A 17,011-nucleotide genomic window follows, 5' to 3' on the forward strand; every position below is an offset into this window, starting at 1 on the left:
GTTAAAGGAGATGAACCAGATCACAGTCATGAAGAAGAAGAAGAAGAAGAAGAAGAAGAAGAAGAAGAGGAAGAGGAAGAGGAAGAGGAAGATACTTAAAATCAAAAGTAAAATGTATGATGAGGCAGACTTATATAAGATTTGCTGTTATTGGATTGAAGTTGACCTAACGGTACCTTTCCAGATTATACTTCCCTAACTCTTTTAATTCTTTGAAGATAATCTGATAAAAATTCCTTTCAGAGTATTATTAAATTAGATGAGACATTAGTTTTCTTGTTAAACGTCATAAATGTACAACTAAACACCTTTGGGAAGAATTTAGTGTATGTACGCATGTTACCCATTGCCTGCATTTCTTTAGACATAGACATGAAAATGAATAGCACCCTCAGCTATATGTTTGAGTTTTATTTTTTCAGATTTATTACAAAATAAACTCTAAACCTAAAAAGGTAAACATTGGAACTACAAAAATGTAAAAGAAAAAACTCTTGTATGCGATATTATACATAAATAAATAGCATAAAAATCAGATCCAACAACTAAATATAATTCTACATACTCAAATATATCTACTGAAGCCACGAGTAGAATAATAATTAGAGATAAAGATTTGTCTAAATGTACTATCTTCAAATATTTTTATTTTTAATTTCAAGTTTTAGTTTGATTCAGGATATATGTAGAATGTTAAGTTATTCTAGGGGCAGCTGAGGAAACTGCAGAGGGTGGGCTTCCTTTCTTGCTGGCCTTTATTGCTGACTTGGTGACTGTGCCAGTAGTGGAGGACTTCTTGTCCACAGCTTGATGACTCTAACAGCCTCTGTTTGTCTCATGTCCCACACTGCAAAACAGCCTAGAGGTGGGTGCTCGGAGAAGGTCTCCACACATTTGGCCTTGCCTGGGGGCCGTCTGCACAATGGCAGCGTCACCAGAGTCAACAGGGCCTTGGGGTTGTCCTCCAGCTTCTTCCAAGAGTATCATCAATCTTTTCCTTCAGTTCATCAAAACTGCAGGAGAGGTGGGCTCTATGGCAGTTCAGCATTGGGGGGTAATCCATGTGGATCTGCCCAGCATGGTTCAGGACAATCACCTGTGCCACAAAATTGCCATCCTCCGTGGAAGGATCCTTCTTGCTGTCTCCAGCCACATTCCTGTGCCAAATGTCCTTCATAGACATAGTTTTAATATTTAATCCTATGTTGTTACCTTGCAGGCCTTTCACCCAGGTCTCATGGTGCAACTTCACAGATTCAACCTCAATGATGACATTTATGGGTCAAAGGTAGTCACTATCCCAGATTTCAGAAAGCCAGACACCACACGGCCCACAGTGCTAATGCCTCCTATCTTGTACACATCTTGTAGGGCAGCTTCAGGGGCTTGTTGACCAAGAAAGTGGGCCAGAGGATAGAGTCCAAAGTTTCTAGCGGAGTCAACCCCCTGGTGTTTCCCTCCTTCAGCTCAACCTTCCAACCCTTGAACCAGGGCATTTTAGTGTTGGGTTCCAGCATGTTGTCACTATGCCAGCCCAAGACAGTCACCAAGGCCATGGCAGCTGGCTTGTAGCTGATCTTCTTGATGTAGATACTCGCTTCCTTGGTGATCTCCTAGAAGCATGGTGCTATAGTTGGGCTCAGTGGAATCTATCTTGTTGACCGCCACAATGAGCTGCTTCACACCCAGTGTGTATGCCAGCAGTGCATGCTCACGGTCTGCCCATTCTTGGAGATGCCAGCCTTGAACTTTCCCATGCCATTGGCCATGATGAGGAGGGCACAGTCTGCCTGAGAAGTGCTGGTAATCACGTTCTTGATGAAGTCCCTGTGGCCTGAAGCATGAGTAACGGTGTTATAGTATTTGCTGGTCTTGAACTTCCACAGGGAGATGTTGATGGTGATCCCATGCTGTCTCTCTACAGAGAGGAGCCAGTGACCAAAGGAACCATAACTGATTTAAGGAGCCATTTACAGTTTCACTTTGCCAGACATGCATGGCTTAATATTTGAGACAAGCATATGATATAGGGAGGATAAACCAAGAATTCAAGTATTTTTGTATTATTGTATACGATGGCTGTCTCATGTTAATAAGAATCAGACATAGAACTCAACTATTACAGGTGAGCCTGGTCATGTATCCCTGATCAAGAATGTCTGCATATCAGGGAATGCATGGAGAAGCTTCATTTTGCTCATGTCCTGGCATAGAGTTTTCAATGAGTTTATTTTTCTTCAGGATCAGTGGGCTATAGTCATGTAGTTCTATTTTCAGAGCTCTGCCTGCCTAGCTAGCTAACTCTGATTTCTAGAATCAAGAGAGAAAAATCTGTAGGTATGGCAGTAAAGTTACCCTTCTGGATTTCAAGAGCCTGACAAATATGAACAATTTAGTTAGTATTTAGAAAAAGTTGTCAACATTCTACCTCGTTATTAGTGTAGACCTATGGCCTCCCCTAGGGCTTTATACCACTTTCTCATTCTTCGACATTTACTGAGCATCTAATATGTGCCAGGTATTGTACTAGTAATAGATATAATATGCTGAATAAGAAATGGTTTCCATTTTAAGTTAGGCCCTCAAGACTTCCTATGGAAACAGTAGTTCTGCTCATTAGGTATACAGGGTCAATATACACAGCAATGAACAAGGGAGAAAATGATTACTTACCATATACATTTAATTCTGAGAATCTGAGCTGTGGCGTGAATTGGCCCCATTTCTGTGAGTAGGTGGGATGCAACTGTTCAAAAAAGAATTTTAATCTCACAAAAATGTTTCAATTCTACTATATGCTTGATAATTTAAAAATAAATTAGAATAGGGTAGCAAAAAGGAGCCCATGATTTAAAAATAAAATGAAGAATATAACTCCATAAATATGTGTGTATATATAAATATGTATGTGTGTGTCTGTGTATGTTATGTGTACATATACACATTAGTCCACATTTACACACATATGGATATGGGGAGTGATATGTGTATATAAATAAAATATATATATAAACAGATTAAAGAGTGATTATCAAAATATTAATGATTATCTCAAAATTGTGGGATTTCAGGTGACATTTTCTTTCATATAGGTTTTATGTGTTAGAATGTTTTACTTTAAGCGTGTGTCATCTACATACTCTAACAAAAGTAAAGAAGTTTCTATTGTAAAAAAAAGACCTGTGGAATAAAACTAAATACCTGCATTCCAGGCTTTCTCCAAAATACATAAACTCAAACTGACTAGATTTTTTCAAGAGCTCAGTCAAGAAAGCCAACATTTAGTCATAATCATTTGAAAACATGCAATTCATTTACTTCTGAGGTCTTGATTTTTAGCCCTGGGATCAGTGCAACCATCCCAGAGATGTGTACTTGGGTTATCTTGCCTTGTTTCCATCTTTCCCAGTCCCCCACCATTGGCATTTTGACATTATATTAAATGATGCAAAGAAAATCTACTGAAAAACTAACTCACTAAAGGTCTGCTACATAAAGGAGCCTTGTGTTACACAAAATTAGAAAAAAGCTTTCTTGCTCTTATAATTTGGTATGCTTTATGAACTATGTGAATTTTGACACTTAGAACACTTTCTATTTTGCTTTGGCAGCAGGAATCTTTAAGAACAGATTTTGTATCCCAACCTTAATTACTATACATCAGTATTTTTGCAAATTTTCCTCTCTCTCTCTCTTTTTTTTTTTTTTACCATTATTGAATCCTTGAGGAGATTTTTATGGCATTTTTTTGGTAACCAATTATGGTCCTTCAAAAACTTTTACTACCACAGATATACTATATATCTTTTTATACCATAAGTATATCTGTGCTTTATACATAGATTAACATTTTTCACCCCCCAAAAATTAATGAATCATCTAGAATACATGCTATATAGTAACTTATGACCTAATATTTTATATAAACATTGCTCTGTGTTAACTTGCCATTCTCTTTAACTTTCTCTTGTTTTCTATTGGTGTACAGAAACATACACGTAGATATATAATATAACCAAATATACTTGTTTAATGTATTCTTGTAAAGAACTTCAAGTACAGAGAATTTGACATATCATTAAATGTAAAATGAGGACATCAGCAAGGTGGCAGAGTAGGAGATATAATATCAGCCTTTATATGCCACAAAAGGAAATTATCTGAGAACTATCTATGAAGAAAAATAGCCCTAGGAGGGCTCAATAAGCCAACTAAGAATTTACAAAAAGCACCATGAACATACATTGGGGAAAAGATACCCTCTTTAATAAATTGTGCTGGGAAAATTAGATCTCCATATGCAGAAGTATAAAACTGGACCCCTGTCTTGTCATACACAAAATTCAACACAAGATAAGTTAAAGACTTAAATGTAAGACCCAAAACTATAAGACTGCTAGAAGAAAACATAGGGAAAACACTTCAAGACATTGGACTAGACAAAGATTTTATGGCTAAGACCTTAAAAGCACAGTAATAAATAGGTAAATGGAACTATTTTAAGTTTAAAAAATTCTGCACAGCAAAGGAAAAAAATCAACAGAGTGAAGAAACAACCTGTTGACAGGGAGAAAATATTTGCAAATGATTTATTCAACAAGGGACTCATATCCAAAATATACAAGGAACTCAAACAATTCAACAATTAAAAATAATAATCCCATTAAAAAGTGGGCAAAGAATGTGAATAGACATTTCTCAAAAGAAGACATACAAATGGTCAGCAGATATATGTAAAAATGCTCAACATCACTAATCATCAGGGAAATGCAAATCAAAACCAGAATGAGGTATCATGTTACCCCTGTTAGAATGGATATTATCAAAAAGACAAAAAATAACAGATGCTGGCAAGGATGCAGAGAAAAGGAATCTCTTATACACTGTTGTTGGGAATGCTAATTAGTATAGACCCTAGGGAAGACAGTAGGGAAATTTCTCACAAAACTAAAGATAGAGCTACCATATGATCCAGCAATGCCACTATTGAGTATTTATCCACACACACAAGAAAAGAAAGAAATCAGTATATCAAAGGGACACCTGCATCCGCATGTTTATTGCAGCACTATTCACAATAGCAAAGATATGGAATCAACCTAAATGTCTATAAATGGATGAATGGATAAAAAAATATGGTATATCTACACAATGGAATACTATTTGGCCATAAAAAGAATGAAATCATGTCATTTGCAGCAACATGGATGGAACTGAAGGTCATTATATTAAGTGAAATAAGCCAGACACAGAAAGACACATTTTACATGTTCTTACTCATTTTTGAGGGCTAAAAAGGTTGATCTTATGAAGGTAGAGAGTAAAACGATAGAAACCAAAGGCTGAGAAGGGTGTGTGGGTTGAGGGATAGATGAAAAGAAGTTGCTTAATTACCACAAACATACAGTTAGATAGAAGGTATAAGTTCTAATGTTTGATAGCAGTGTGAGGTGACTGTGGTTAGCAACAATGTATTTTATATTTGAAAATAGCTAGGAAAGAATTAAAATGTTCCCAACACAGAGAAATGATAAATACTCAAGGCGATGGATACCCTAAACACCCTAACTTGATCATTACACATTTTATGTATGTAACAGATGTCATAGGTACCCCATAAATATGTAAAATATTAAGTATCAATTAATTTATATCCCACAGTGGGATATAAAAGGAGAACACCATACAGAGAAAATCACTGGGAGATTGGCATACCTGAGATGTCAGGAAGTGGCTAGGAACAGGAAAGAAATGTAGGACTCTTTGTATCAACCATGGGTTGAGTGCCATCATGGCATGTATTCCAGTGGTCCTCATTAGCCTGCTCTGCAGAGGACTCTGGAAGCCTTTGACACTGAGGACTTCAACAGCTCCAGCAACAGCCTTCAACTCCCCACAGCATTCACAGAGTATGACCTTCATAGCATTAGCAAAACGTCAAGAAATTAGATATAGAAGGAACATACCTCAGCATAATAAAGGGCATATATAAGCAGCCCATATAATACTCAACAGTGCAAAGCTAAAGGCTTTTCCTCTAAGATCAGGAACAAGACAAGGATGCCCACTCCTGCCACTTCTATTCAACATAATACTGGAAGTCCTAGCCAGAATAATTAGGCAAGAAAAAGAAATAAAAGGCATCCAATCAGAAAGAAAGAATTAAAAATGTGTCTGCATGCAGATGACATGATTTTATATGCAGAAAATCCTAAACACTCTACAAAAAAAAACCTTACTAGAACTAATACACAAATTCAGAAAGGTTGTAGGATACAAAATCAACACGTAAAAATCAGTTGTATTTCTATACATTAACAACAAACCATCTGAAAGCAAAATTAAGAAAGAAATCCCATTTACAGTAGCACCAAAAACAGTAAAATACTTAGGAATAAATTTAACCAAGGAGGTGAAAGATCTGAATGATGAAAGCTATAAGATATTGATGAAACAAATTGAAGAAGACACAAATAAATAAAAACATAGCCCACATTTTTTGTAAGAATGTCCATATTACCCAAAGTGATCTACCTATTCAATGTCATCCCAATCAAAATTTCAATTGTATTTTTCACAGAAATAGAGAAACAATTCTAAAATTCATATGGAACCACAAAATACCCTATATATCCAAGCAATCTTGAGAAGAAGAATATAGCTTGAGGCATCACGCTTCTTGATTTCAAACTGTATTACAAAGCTACAGTAATTAAAACAGGATGTATCAGCATACAAATGGACATTAGACAAATGGAACTAAATATAGAGCCCAGAAATAAGACCAAAGGTGCCAAGAATACACAATGGCAACAGGATAGTCTCTTCAATAAATGGTGTTGGAAAAACTGGACATCGAAGTGCGAAAAAATGAAACTGGACCCCATCTTATATCACTTACAGAAATAAACCAGGAATGGATTATAGAATTAAATGCAAGATCTGATATTGTAAAATTCCTAGAAGAAAACATAGGAAAAAGTTTCCTTGGCATTGGTCTTGGCAATGATCTTTCGGATATAACACCAAAAACACAGGCAACAAAACAAAAATAAACAATTGGAACTATATCAAATGAAAAAGCTTCTTCCCAGCAGAGGAAATAGTCAAAAAGATGAAAGGCAGCATACAGAATGAGAGAAAACATTTGCAAATTATATATCTGAGTAAGGGATAACATGTAAAATATGTAAGGAACTCATATAACTCAATAGCAAACAAGAAGAAATTAATCTGATAAAAAATTGGGCAAAGGACCTGAATAGACATTTTTCTGAAGCAGATGCAGAAACGACCAACAGGTACATGAAAATGCATGAAATATCACTTCCCACCTGTTAGGATGGCTGTCATCAAAAAGACAAGAGATAAATGCTGGTGAAGATGTAGAGAAAAGGAAACCCTGTACACTGTTGGTAAGAATGTAAATTGGTACAGCCATTATGTAAAACAGTATGGAGGGCCCTCAAAAAATTAAAAATAGAAGTCTTACTTGATCCAGCCATCCCACTTCTAGGTATATATCCAAATGAAACAAAAGTAGTATCTCGAAGGGGTATCTTCACTGTCATGTTCATTGCAGCATTATTCCCATTAGCCAAAAAATGGCAATAACCTAAGTGTCTATCAAAATATAAATGGACAATGAAAATGTGGTGTGTGTGTATATATGTACACATACACACTATATGTATGTATATATTTTATTCAGACTTTAAAAAAGGAAATCCTGCCATTTGTGAAAACATGGATGAAGCTCAGGGACATTATGAGAAATAAAATAAGCCAGCCAGAGAAAGGTAAATACTGGATTGAGTCATTTATGTGTGGCATCTTAAAAAAAAAAGTGAAATGCATGGAAACAGAGTAGAATGGTAGTTACCAGGGGCTGGAGGATGAAGGAAATGGGAAGATATTGGTCCAAGTATGCAAACTTTGTTATAATATGAATGAGTTCTGAGGATGTAATCTACAGCATAGTGACTATAGTTAATAATACTGTTTTACTAATATATATTAATACTTGAATTTTTCTAAGAGGATAAATCTTGTGTTCTCATCTCTCTCCCCACCAAAATAGGTAACTATCAAAGGCAATGGGTATGTTAATTAGCTTGACATGTAAATCATTTCACAGTGTGTACATATATCAAATCATCACATTGTACACTTTAAATATACACAGTGGTTTTGTCGATTTTACCTTAATAAGGCTCTGAAAAAGAAAAAAAAATGTGAAATAAGAGACTATAATCTGTGCTATCCCTTACTGTAAACAAACTACACTGGAAATAGAGTAATTCTTTGGGGACTAAGTTTTAATCATGCTGATCAAGGTAAAGCTCTCCTGGAATGTGTTGATGTTTCCTAGGGAGAGAAACATGAGAGTTCATCTTGAGTGTGCTTGTGCATTCGGAAATATCTATCAGCAATGAAAGCAGGGTGAAAGAAAACATTATAAACCAGAATATTATAAGCAGATTTTTGTCACAAGTGATTCTTTTGAAAATATATCTATTTCCTCTAGTATATGTTGCTATTTTAGTAAGATCTTTCTTTATATTTTTTTGTTCCATTCTGTTTCTCATCTCTAACAGTTTTCACTACTCTTTCTGGACCTTTTTGATCTCATCTATCTTGAAGGGATGTAATCTAAAGTACACATCATTCCACAAACAAAATTTGCCATATTACAAAACATATTTCCTATTTGAATGCACCTGGACATATAGCACTAAACAGTCTTTTGGATTAACACACACATTCATTTCAAGGAACACGAGAAAACTGTGTGTCAGACTTGCTGAAATTACTTGACACCTAAGATTTTGGTATGGATTGCTGTTAAAGCCACATCTCCAAAGTACAATAATAAGTGGATTCCAGACACTTGAGAAGGTCCAGAAGACTCTCCGAAGCAGGGACAATATTGTCTTATTTTGGTAAACAAATACATAAAATTAAAACAATGGGGCAGTAGTTGTTTTAGAAAGTCAGCTATCTTCAAATGTTTGAGATTTAAAAAATGAGAAAAAATAAAATTTGTCAAGATGGACCTAATTAATTTCGAATTATGTATATGGACAGCTTGAGTCTGATGCAGCATCATGATGCTGGAGGACGGCTGAGAAAAGTCATACTTGTGGACTGAAGAGAAGGAAAAAAAAAGACAGAATTGCACTGGAATTATTGTGGCAGTTGCTTTATTCCCTAAATTTTCCTATTATTCTCAATTACAAAGGAAAAATTGAGGCATTCTAATTTATCATACAGCCATATAACTTCACAAAGTATGTACAAGGTATCTGAGAATAAATGAGGGCAAATTGGACAGCAACATTATAGAAGCAGGAAGTAATTGTACCTAATTGTAAAGATTATATTGTTGCTGTATATTAGGATCATTTAGGTGATTGTTTAGGCTAAAAGTAAACAAATATCTATTTAATTAAAAATTATTTAACACAGCCTTTTCTAGGGGTCAAGTACTATTCTAGGCACTTGGGATACATCAGTTTCTCATACAAAGATTCCTGATGCCATAGAGTTTATATTCTAGTGGTGGAAAAGACAGACAATATATAATACACAAAATAAGGTAAATATGGAGTATGCTAGAAGATTATAGGTGCTGTGGACAAAAAGGAAGGATTGAATGGGCAAGGGGCATGGGTTGCTCTGGTGCTGTGGGGTGGGGACCCGTTTGCTGTTTTCCATCGAGTAATTGGAGTAGTCAGTAGTGGCAGTGGTGATAGCGGTCAGTGGTTCTCACTGATAAGGAGAAATCCAAGCAAAGACTTTAAAGGAGATGAGTAAAGATATTATGCAGATATTTGGGAGACATGGGTTTCCGGTGGATGTTTTTACTAGTGCATAATCTCCTAAGATGGAGGCACCACTGGGGTCTTCGGGGGGCACCCAGGAAGGTGGTATGGCAGACAGAGAGGGACGGGATGCAGGAGGAGAGAAGGCCAGAGGTTGCCTAGGGCCAGATCCTAGTAGATCCTACGAGCCAGTGGAAGGACCTTGGGCTTTTCACATGACTGACAAGAACGGCTATTTGGGGCTTAAGCAGGAAGTATTACAATTTCATCTGGCTTCTGTGTGTTGAGAATTATCATGAGGTGGCAAAGTGACTTAAGTATTAAGGAAATATATTATTTTATTTGTTCATTTGTTTCCTTGGGCTGCTCTAACAAATTACTACAAACTGGCTGGCTTAGAACATTTATTTATTCTCTCACAGTTCAGGAGGTCAGAAATCCAAAATCAAGTTGCTGCAGGGTGGATTCCTGTTGGAGGCTCTGGGGCAGTATTGGTTCCATGTCTTTCTTCATGTTCTTGTGGCTGCAGGCAATTCTTGGTGTCCCCAACTCGTGGACACATCACTGCAATCTCAGCCTCCGTTTTCACGTGGCCTTCTCTATGTCTTCTCACAGCCTTCGTCTCTGTGTATTTCAAATCTCCTCCTTTCTCTTATAAGGACACCAGTTACTGAATTTAGGGCCCACTCTAAATCCAGGATTATCTCATCTCAAGACCCTTAACTTAATTACATCTATAATGACCCTATTTCCAAATAAGGTCATATTCACAGGTACCAGGGCTTAGGACTTAGACATATCTTTTTGGAGGATACAGCTCAACCCACTACATTCATATTTCATTCAGAAGAAGGGTAACTCCAGGGTTGGCTAGTTTGGAGTCCTCCTAATTATGTCCTCTAGGACTCCAATTCTTTCTCTGTTTTTTCTTTTCTCATTGCCACTCTTAGTGTGCTGTTTTGTCTTCAGTCTATCTTCATAGCCTCAAGATGGCTGCAACTGCTATGGGTGTCAGATGAAGCTGCACTAATGTCTTTATGAATAGAAGACCACCCCTCCCTTGTGACCCTCGTGATTCCATTAGGGTTGGAATTTGTTTCTCCCTTTTATTCATTGCAGTCTCCCTTGCACCTAGAGCAGTTAATGGTACAATGTAGTGCTCAGCAGATATTGGTTGAATGAATTATTTGGCCAGGATTCTATCACATGCTATGCTTGCACCAAAGCAAGGTTCACAGGAACAGGTGTGGGGGCTTTGAACAATCAACACCCCTAAGGCCAGGGATGGCTTAACCCCAAAGGGGCAAAAACTTTGCTGTGTGGACAAAAAATTAGTCCAGTTAGAAAGGAGAAAATGGCAGTGGAAATTGTTATTGCATAAGTCATTTCAATGTTTTAAAAAAAGAATGTGTCAAGTTTTGGTGTACACTGAATTGAATATTTTCAGATCTATGATATATAAGACTCAATGACACTTAAAAAGAAGTGAGTCCTATACACGTGCTATTTCCTACAGACCTTCAGTGATTCCACATTGCCTACACTTCAGCTTGGACTCTGATCCTTTTTACAATCCTGTTTCTCATGATATTCCTGAATAAATCCTTCTCTCATGTCATTGGCTTACGTAGTATCTTTACACAAAAACCATTTCCATAAGGGAATATTGAATCCATTTAATAAACTAGTAACAAACCATTAAATTATATGGAATAAACAGACCAAGTCTTTCAAAAACATGGGATCATCTTTTATAATCCCATAGCGATTTTGTTCTGAAATATTTTAGAAAAAATAAATCCCCTCAAGTTTTTCTAGGTTTTCTTCTATCAAAGATTACGTAACATAGTAATATCACAAAATCAGAACATCTATTTTCCAAATTAGTACCTTGGGGATCTATCCTGTTTTCTTCAGTATTCTTGTCAAGATCAATTAACTGCAAAATAATTGCTATGAAACAGCTCTCAATATGTGCCTACATGCCCATATGTGAATATAATTACAACATTTATTTTATATTATGCATTATCTGCCTAGGTGGATTTACTCAGACACTTGAAGACTTAATAACAACAAAAAACTAACCACAGTCTCCATTGTATTCAAAGGGCTGAGGAGGGAGATGGAGCATAAAATAACATCTCTATGTGGTTAGCAGGTCACCCTTTCAGGATTATCGATTGTCCTACTATTAAAATGAAAATCAAAGAGCTAAATATCCACATACAAACATGCAGACGCATATTTGAAACTTTTACAAAGCAAAGACATTAAAACACATTTTGTTCATTAGTGTTCCCTTGAAGGTGAATGGGATCCTGAAAACTGCTATATTCAGCTTATCAGAATTTATGGCTGAATCCTCAGTACCCCAGGAAAGGAAAGCAACTGTGGCAGGAGGAAATAAGATAAATGTGTTCAAATCCAAATTGTGAGGCCGGATGGCTTACATCCCAGAGATTTTAAAAGATAGGCTTGTTATTTTGTTGCAACTATCTCAGTTGAAGAATTGATGTTGAAATGGTGTAGTCCCTAACGGCTGAAAAAAAAAAGAGTTTCTTAATTAAACAATGGGCGTGGAGGTGGGAATTCACAAATTTAGAACAGGGAAGAGCCGCCATAGGACAGAGATGTTGAAAATACCTGGAGAAGTAGTTGAGATTGCTAAACAGAATCATCTAAATTTCTTAAAAGATTGGTATGTACCTGAGAGTAAGCCACACTGTTTTGTAAAGAACAGATGCTTCATATGAATCTGTGACAAGCTGGGGAAAACAGCAGATTTAAAAAAAGAGTTTTCATCCTGTTCTCTATGACAAATCATCAGAACCAGCCTTTTGGGGAATAAATGATGCCACTATTTGGTGGGTGTATATCTCAGTGTCTGGACACATCCGACACATCCAGAGAGCAATCTTCCTGACAGTGACCACGCCTGTGGAGGAAGCTGGCTAGACTGAAAAATGCCATTAATTATATTGCTTCTGTCCCACCTGAATCACCGCATCTTTTAGGATGGCGCTTTTTTCTCTTCTTACGTGCACTAGTTCAATTGTTTGGATGACAGTGAGTCACCTGGTTGGAATAAGTATTTACTGAACACCTGCCGTGTGGAAAGCCTTGTGATAAATGTTAGGGGAGGAATAAAAAAATAGACCAACATTTCTCAAACATTTACTGAGCTCTTACTGTGAATGGGCTCTATACCAGATGCTGGGAGGAAGAGAATTATGAAAAAGATGTGGTCTTGGGTCTTAAAAGATGTATAGCTTAGAAGTTAAGATAGTCAGCAAAGTTCTTTTCTTTGATGAATGATTTTGTGTACCTACCATGTGACCGAGGAACTCATGACCTGGTAATATGATTTCTGATTATGGATTAAGAAGTGACTAGAATGCATCAGGGAAAATCTTAAAGAAGGAGGTAGCAATTCAGAGGGTTGTAAAAGAAGGGGAGGATTTCAACAGAGGGAGATGGGTAACTATAGAATTTCAGGCCACAGGAAAGGTATGAGCAGGGACGCGGAGGTGCTAATGCATAGGACAAGTTCTGGGAACCGAACAACTGACTTTGGCCAAAGACTAGGGAAGGTGAAGGTGAATGAAAATGAGATGGTAGGAAATATAGAGATCAGATCATAAGTGATTTGAACTTAAATCTGGTGGCAATAAGATATTAAAAGATTTTGGAGAGAAATAGTATGATCATAGATAGACATTTGAAATACTAATCTGGTTTTCATGTGTAAAGTTTCTTAAGAAGGAGAATATTTTAGAAGCAAGGAAGCCATTTTTAGGTCATTGATTCATGTTGGAGCTAAGGAAAGGCCTTTGGTGATGCCCGTAGAAACAAAAACAAAGATGGATGGCAGAGACTGTGAGAGTAATACTCGACATAAAAGGACTGACTGCTAAATTATCTGATACTCACTTTAAGTGTAATAAAATCCCAATAATGAGTGAATCAGTAGGACTGCTCCTATTTACTTTAAAGTCATTGTCTCATTGTCCTATAGTTATAGATCTTAAAGCTAGCCTTTGACAATGGAAGGTTAATTTAATGATGGTGTGCATTCTCTATTGACACAGCCCTCATGCCTTCAATTCGTTGCTTACATTCAGAGTTGATTTCTTCTCTGCACCAGTTTTCTAGATGGTTGAGAATCCCTCTGGTCTTATCAGTGTCCCATGGGGAACTTGAGGCCAGTGTCCTCAGAGTTGCTTGGCAAGAGATGAGTGAAGTCCTCCTGTCAGCTTCTTCGCATTTCTCCCATTGGCCAGCACCCAGTGAGGGCACTAGGCCCTGACAATGCAAAGATCCTTTCATAGAAAGAGCAGTTAGCTGGCATAGATCTTGGTTATGGTTCATAAGCAGTTTCTAATCATATGAAGACCAGGAAGTCAGCTGGTGAGATCTGTATTCGTCATATGCCCTGCAGGCCCTGGCCTGCTCCCAGACCACCTTCTTGATTGGGCCTTCTGGAGCTCACAGTCTTCTACATCCCTCTGCCATGCTTCCCTGCTTCTCCACCATACACTCCTGGTATCTAAAGCCCATTCTCTCCGTCTCTCATTCTGCCCCTCCTAGCACAAGAGAAAGTATCTCAGCTGGCCAATGAAGGCCCAAATCATCAGCAATGAGACAAATAGATTTCTTTAGAGATGGAGAAGACTCAGTTTTTAAAACCTAATAGCTTTTATTCTGTACTGGTTGGGATAGTAATTCACCCTCTGCACCAGAAGGTATTGAATGACTCTAATACAAAACTAAAAAAGCAAAATGATTTGAGTTTTGTATTAAAATAGATTTCACCTTCTTATTCTGCTGCATTAACAAGACTTTTTTTCATAAAGACTTTCATATTGTAGAATGTTCCTTAAGCATGTTATCCCCTTTGATACTTATAACAACCCTGGTCATCATTATTCTCTTTTACCAATTGGGAATCATTAGGAATCTGAGGCAGTAGGGGTGACATGCTGGCTGTCACATGATTGAAAGCTTCAAAGTTGCAAGGAGACTTTAAGGCTGATTTTCCATCTCTACCTGTTTGATATGTTGGCTAATGACCAAAGCACTGGAAATATATATACTTTAGCTTATCTTTAATTTTATCATTCTGTTTTCCTCATTAACCAATAAAAGTAATGGGTAAAATTTGGAGGAATAATCATTTGAAGGAATTGATTCAATGCATGATTTTTCTCTGTTTTTGACTTGACATTTAATTAAGATTCACTTATTGTGTATTTATGGTATTGCCGGTACTGTTTTTGGTTCCGGAAGTACAAAGATATAACGGTCATGATTCTTTCTTGCTGGTACTCAACATCCAGGGAAGGAAACTTGAAAGATCAATAATAAAGTATACTACAACTTAAGTAATATTGCCATTTAGAATAATGGTGGGTCTTAAACCCCCTTTTTACTCTTCTTTCTACACCCGTTTCTTACAAAACTTTGGTTCACCTGGATGTTTTCTGTCTCTGTAGTGTACACCTCTCAACATAGTGGATTTTATCATTAGACTCATTCCACTACTTTTGCAAGGTGGCTGTTGCCCCAATCTTCCTGCTTCTACACAAGTACATCTAAAAGAAATAGGGGAGAATTTCCTTCCCATACCTCTAGCAGATTGCTCTTGATGTATTGGGTCTTTTGCCTGTGATTTAGCTGCAAGAGAATTTGGGGAAAGAAATAACTTCCTCTATGAATTCCTGTAGAGAAGTCAGGCCCTGCCAATGAGGAAGAAGGAGATGTGGTGAGGAATAAAGGCTTTTGAGTGAGTAACCAGCAGAGACGGCCACAGTAAATCATGGGAGAATCATCATACTTAATTTTTGAATGCATTAATATTATTTCTCATTGATGGTGAGGTCTTAACAATATGTGATGAAAATTGGAAAGGGATACACCATTTATAATTCTCAGCTACCATGATGGTAGCTGATTATAATAAAAGAGATCACTATTCTGCAAATAAAAAGTTATTGCCTCTAATTCTAGGACCATGGACAATTCACGTTTACCATTGTCATCAGTGTGATCATCATCATTACTATGAATCATTCTCATCAAATAGCATTCATTTAGTTCTCTGCTTACAAAAGATGCTGTATTATCTTTCTATATTTCTCTTACACATGTAGAAAATAAAAGCTTTGAAGAAATTGGGATATTGGGAGGATAAATGAGCTCTTGCAGGTGTATTCCATTGTATGTGATAGATGAGCTCCTGAAAAGTCAAGTATGCATTGAATTTTTGTAAATTGAATCAATTTTAAATGCACTGGAAAACTTGATATTTAGAACAGTGAATCTGTGTTACAGGGACTCCATTTGAAACACAGATATTAAGTCCCAAGTTCAGTAGTTTTGTAAACTGGTATTTTATCATGTTGGGCTGTTCTTAAATTGATTATATGCTTTACACTTATTCAGGGAAAAGTCATTATAAATTGAAGATAGTCTTTATTAATGTGAACATAATAACCTCTAGTTAATTTCATTGTTATCTTAATTGAGAAATATCATTATTTTCATTATTATTCATGCTTTCAGATAGATTTTACTTTGAGTTAGCCATTTTAGATGATTCAAATAAAATATCAAAAATACAAAAATGATCAGGAATCACATATCTGGTGGTTTATAAAAATATAGTTCATCAAATTTTATTCATGCTAAACACATGCAAATATATACATGCATGTACATGGGCATGCATGAAACTTCAGGAAAAAAAATAAAGAGTTAAAAGCAGCCCAGCTGTGGCAGAAGCAGAGTTGAGGGGCTGTTGTTCTTCCAGCTTGATCCCTTCCTGGGTTCCCCCTCTCCTAGGGGACATTCTCATGTCAGTAACTTGTGCAGGGTCTGGAATACCTGGCTCTGCCACCTACAAGGTAGGTAAACTTTGGTAACTACTTATCTTCTGTATGTCTTAGTCTCCTTGTCAGATTGTAAATGGTGGATAATAGTCCCTACCTCATGACATCCTGAGGGTTGAATGAATTAGAATCTGTAAAGCACTTGTAACAGTACCTAACCTGTGCTAACCTGTAGTAGCCAGCCTGTTGGACCTAACCTGTAGTAGCAGACACTCAGAAAACATCATCCTCTGTAGAGGCACCTTCATGGAATACCATCACATGCAAACACATCTTAAGAAATTTACCCATTTAATC

This window comes from Lemur catta, chromosome 16 (genome assembly GCF_020740605.2).
Source record: "Lemur catta isolate mLemCat1 chromosome 16, mLemCat1.pri, whole genome shotgun sequence".
NCBI classification, from domain to species: Eukaryota; Metazoa; Chordata; class Mammalia; order Primates; family Lemuridae; genus Lemur; species Lemur catta.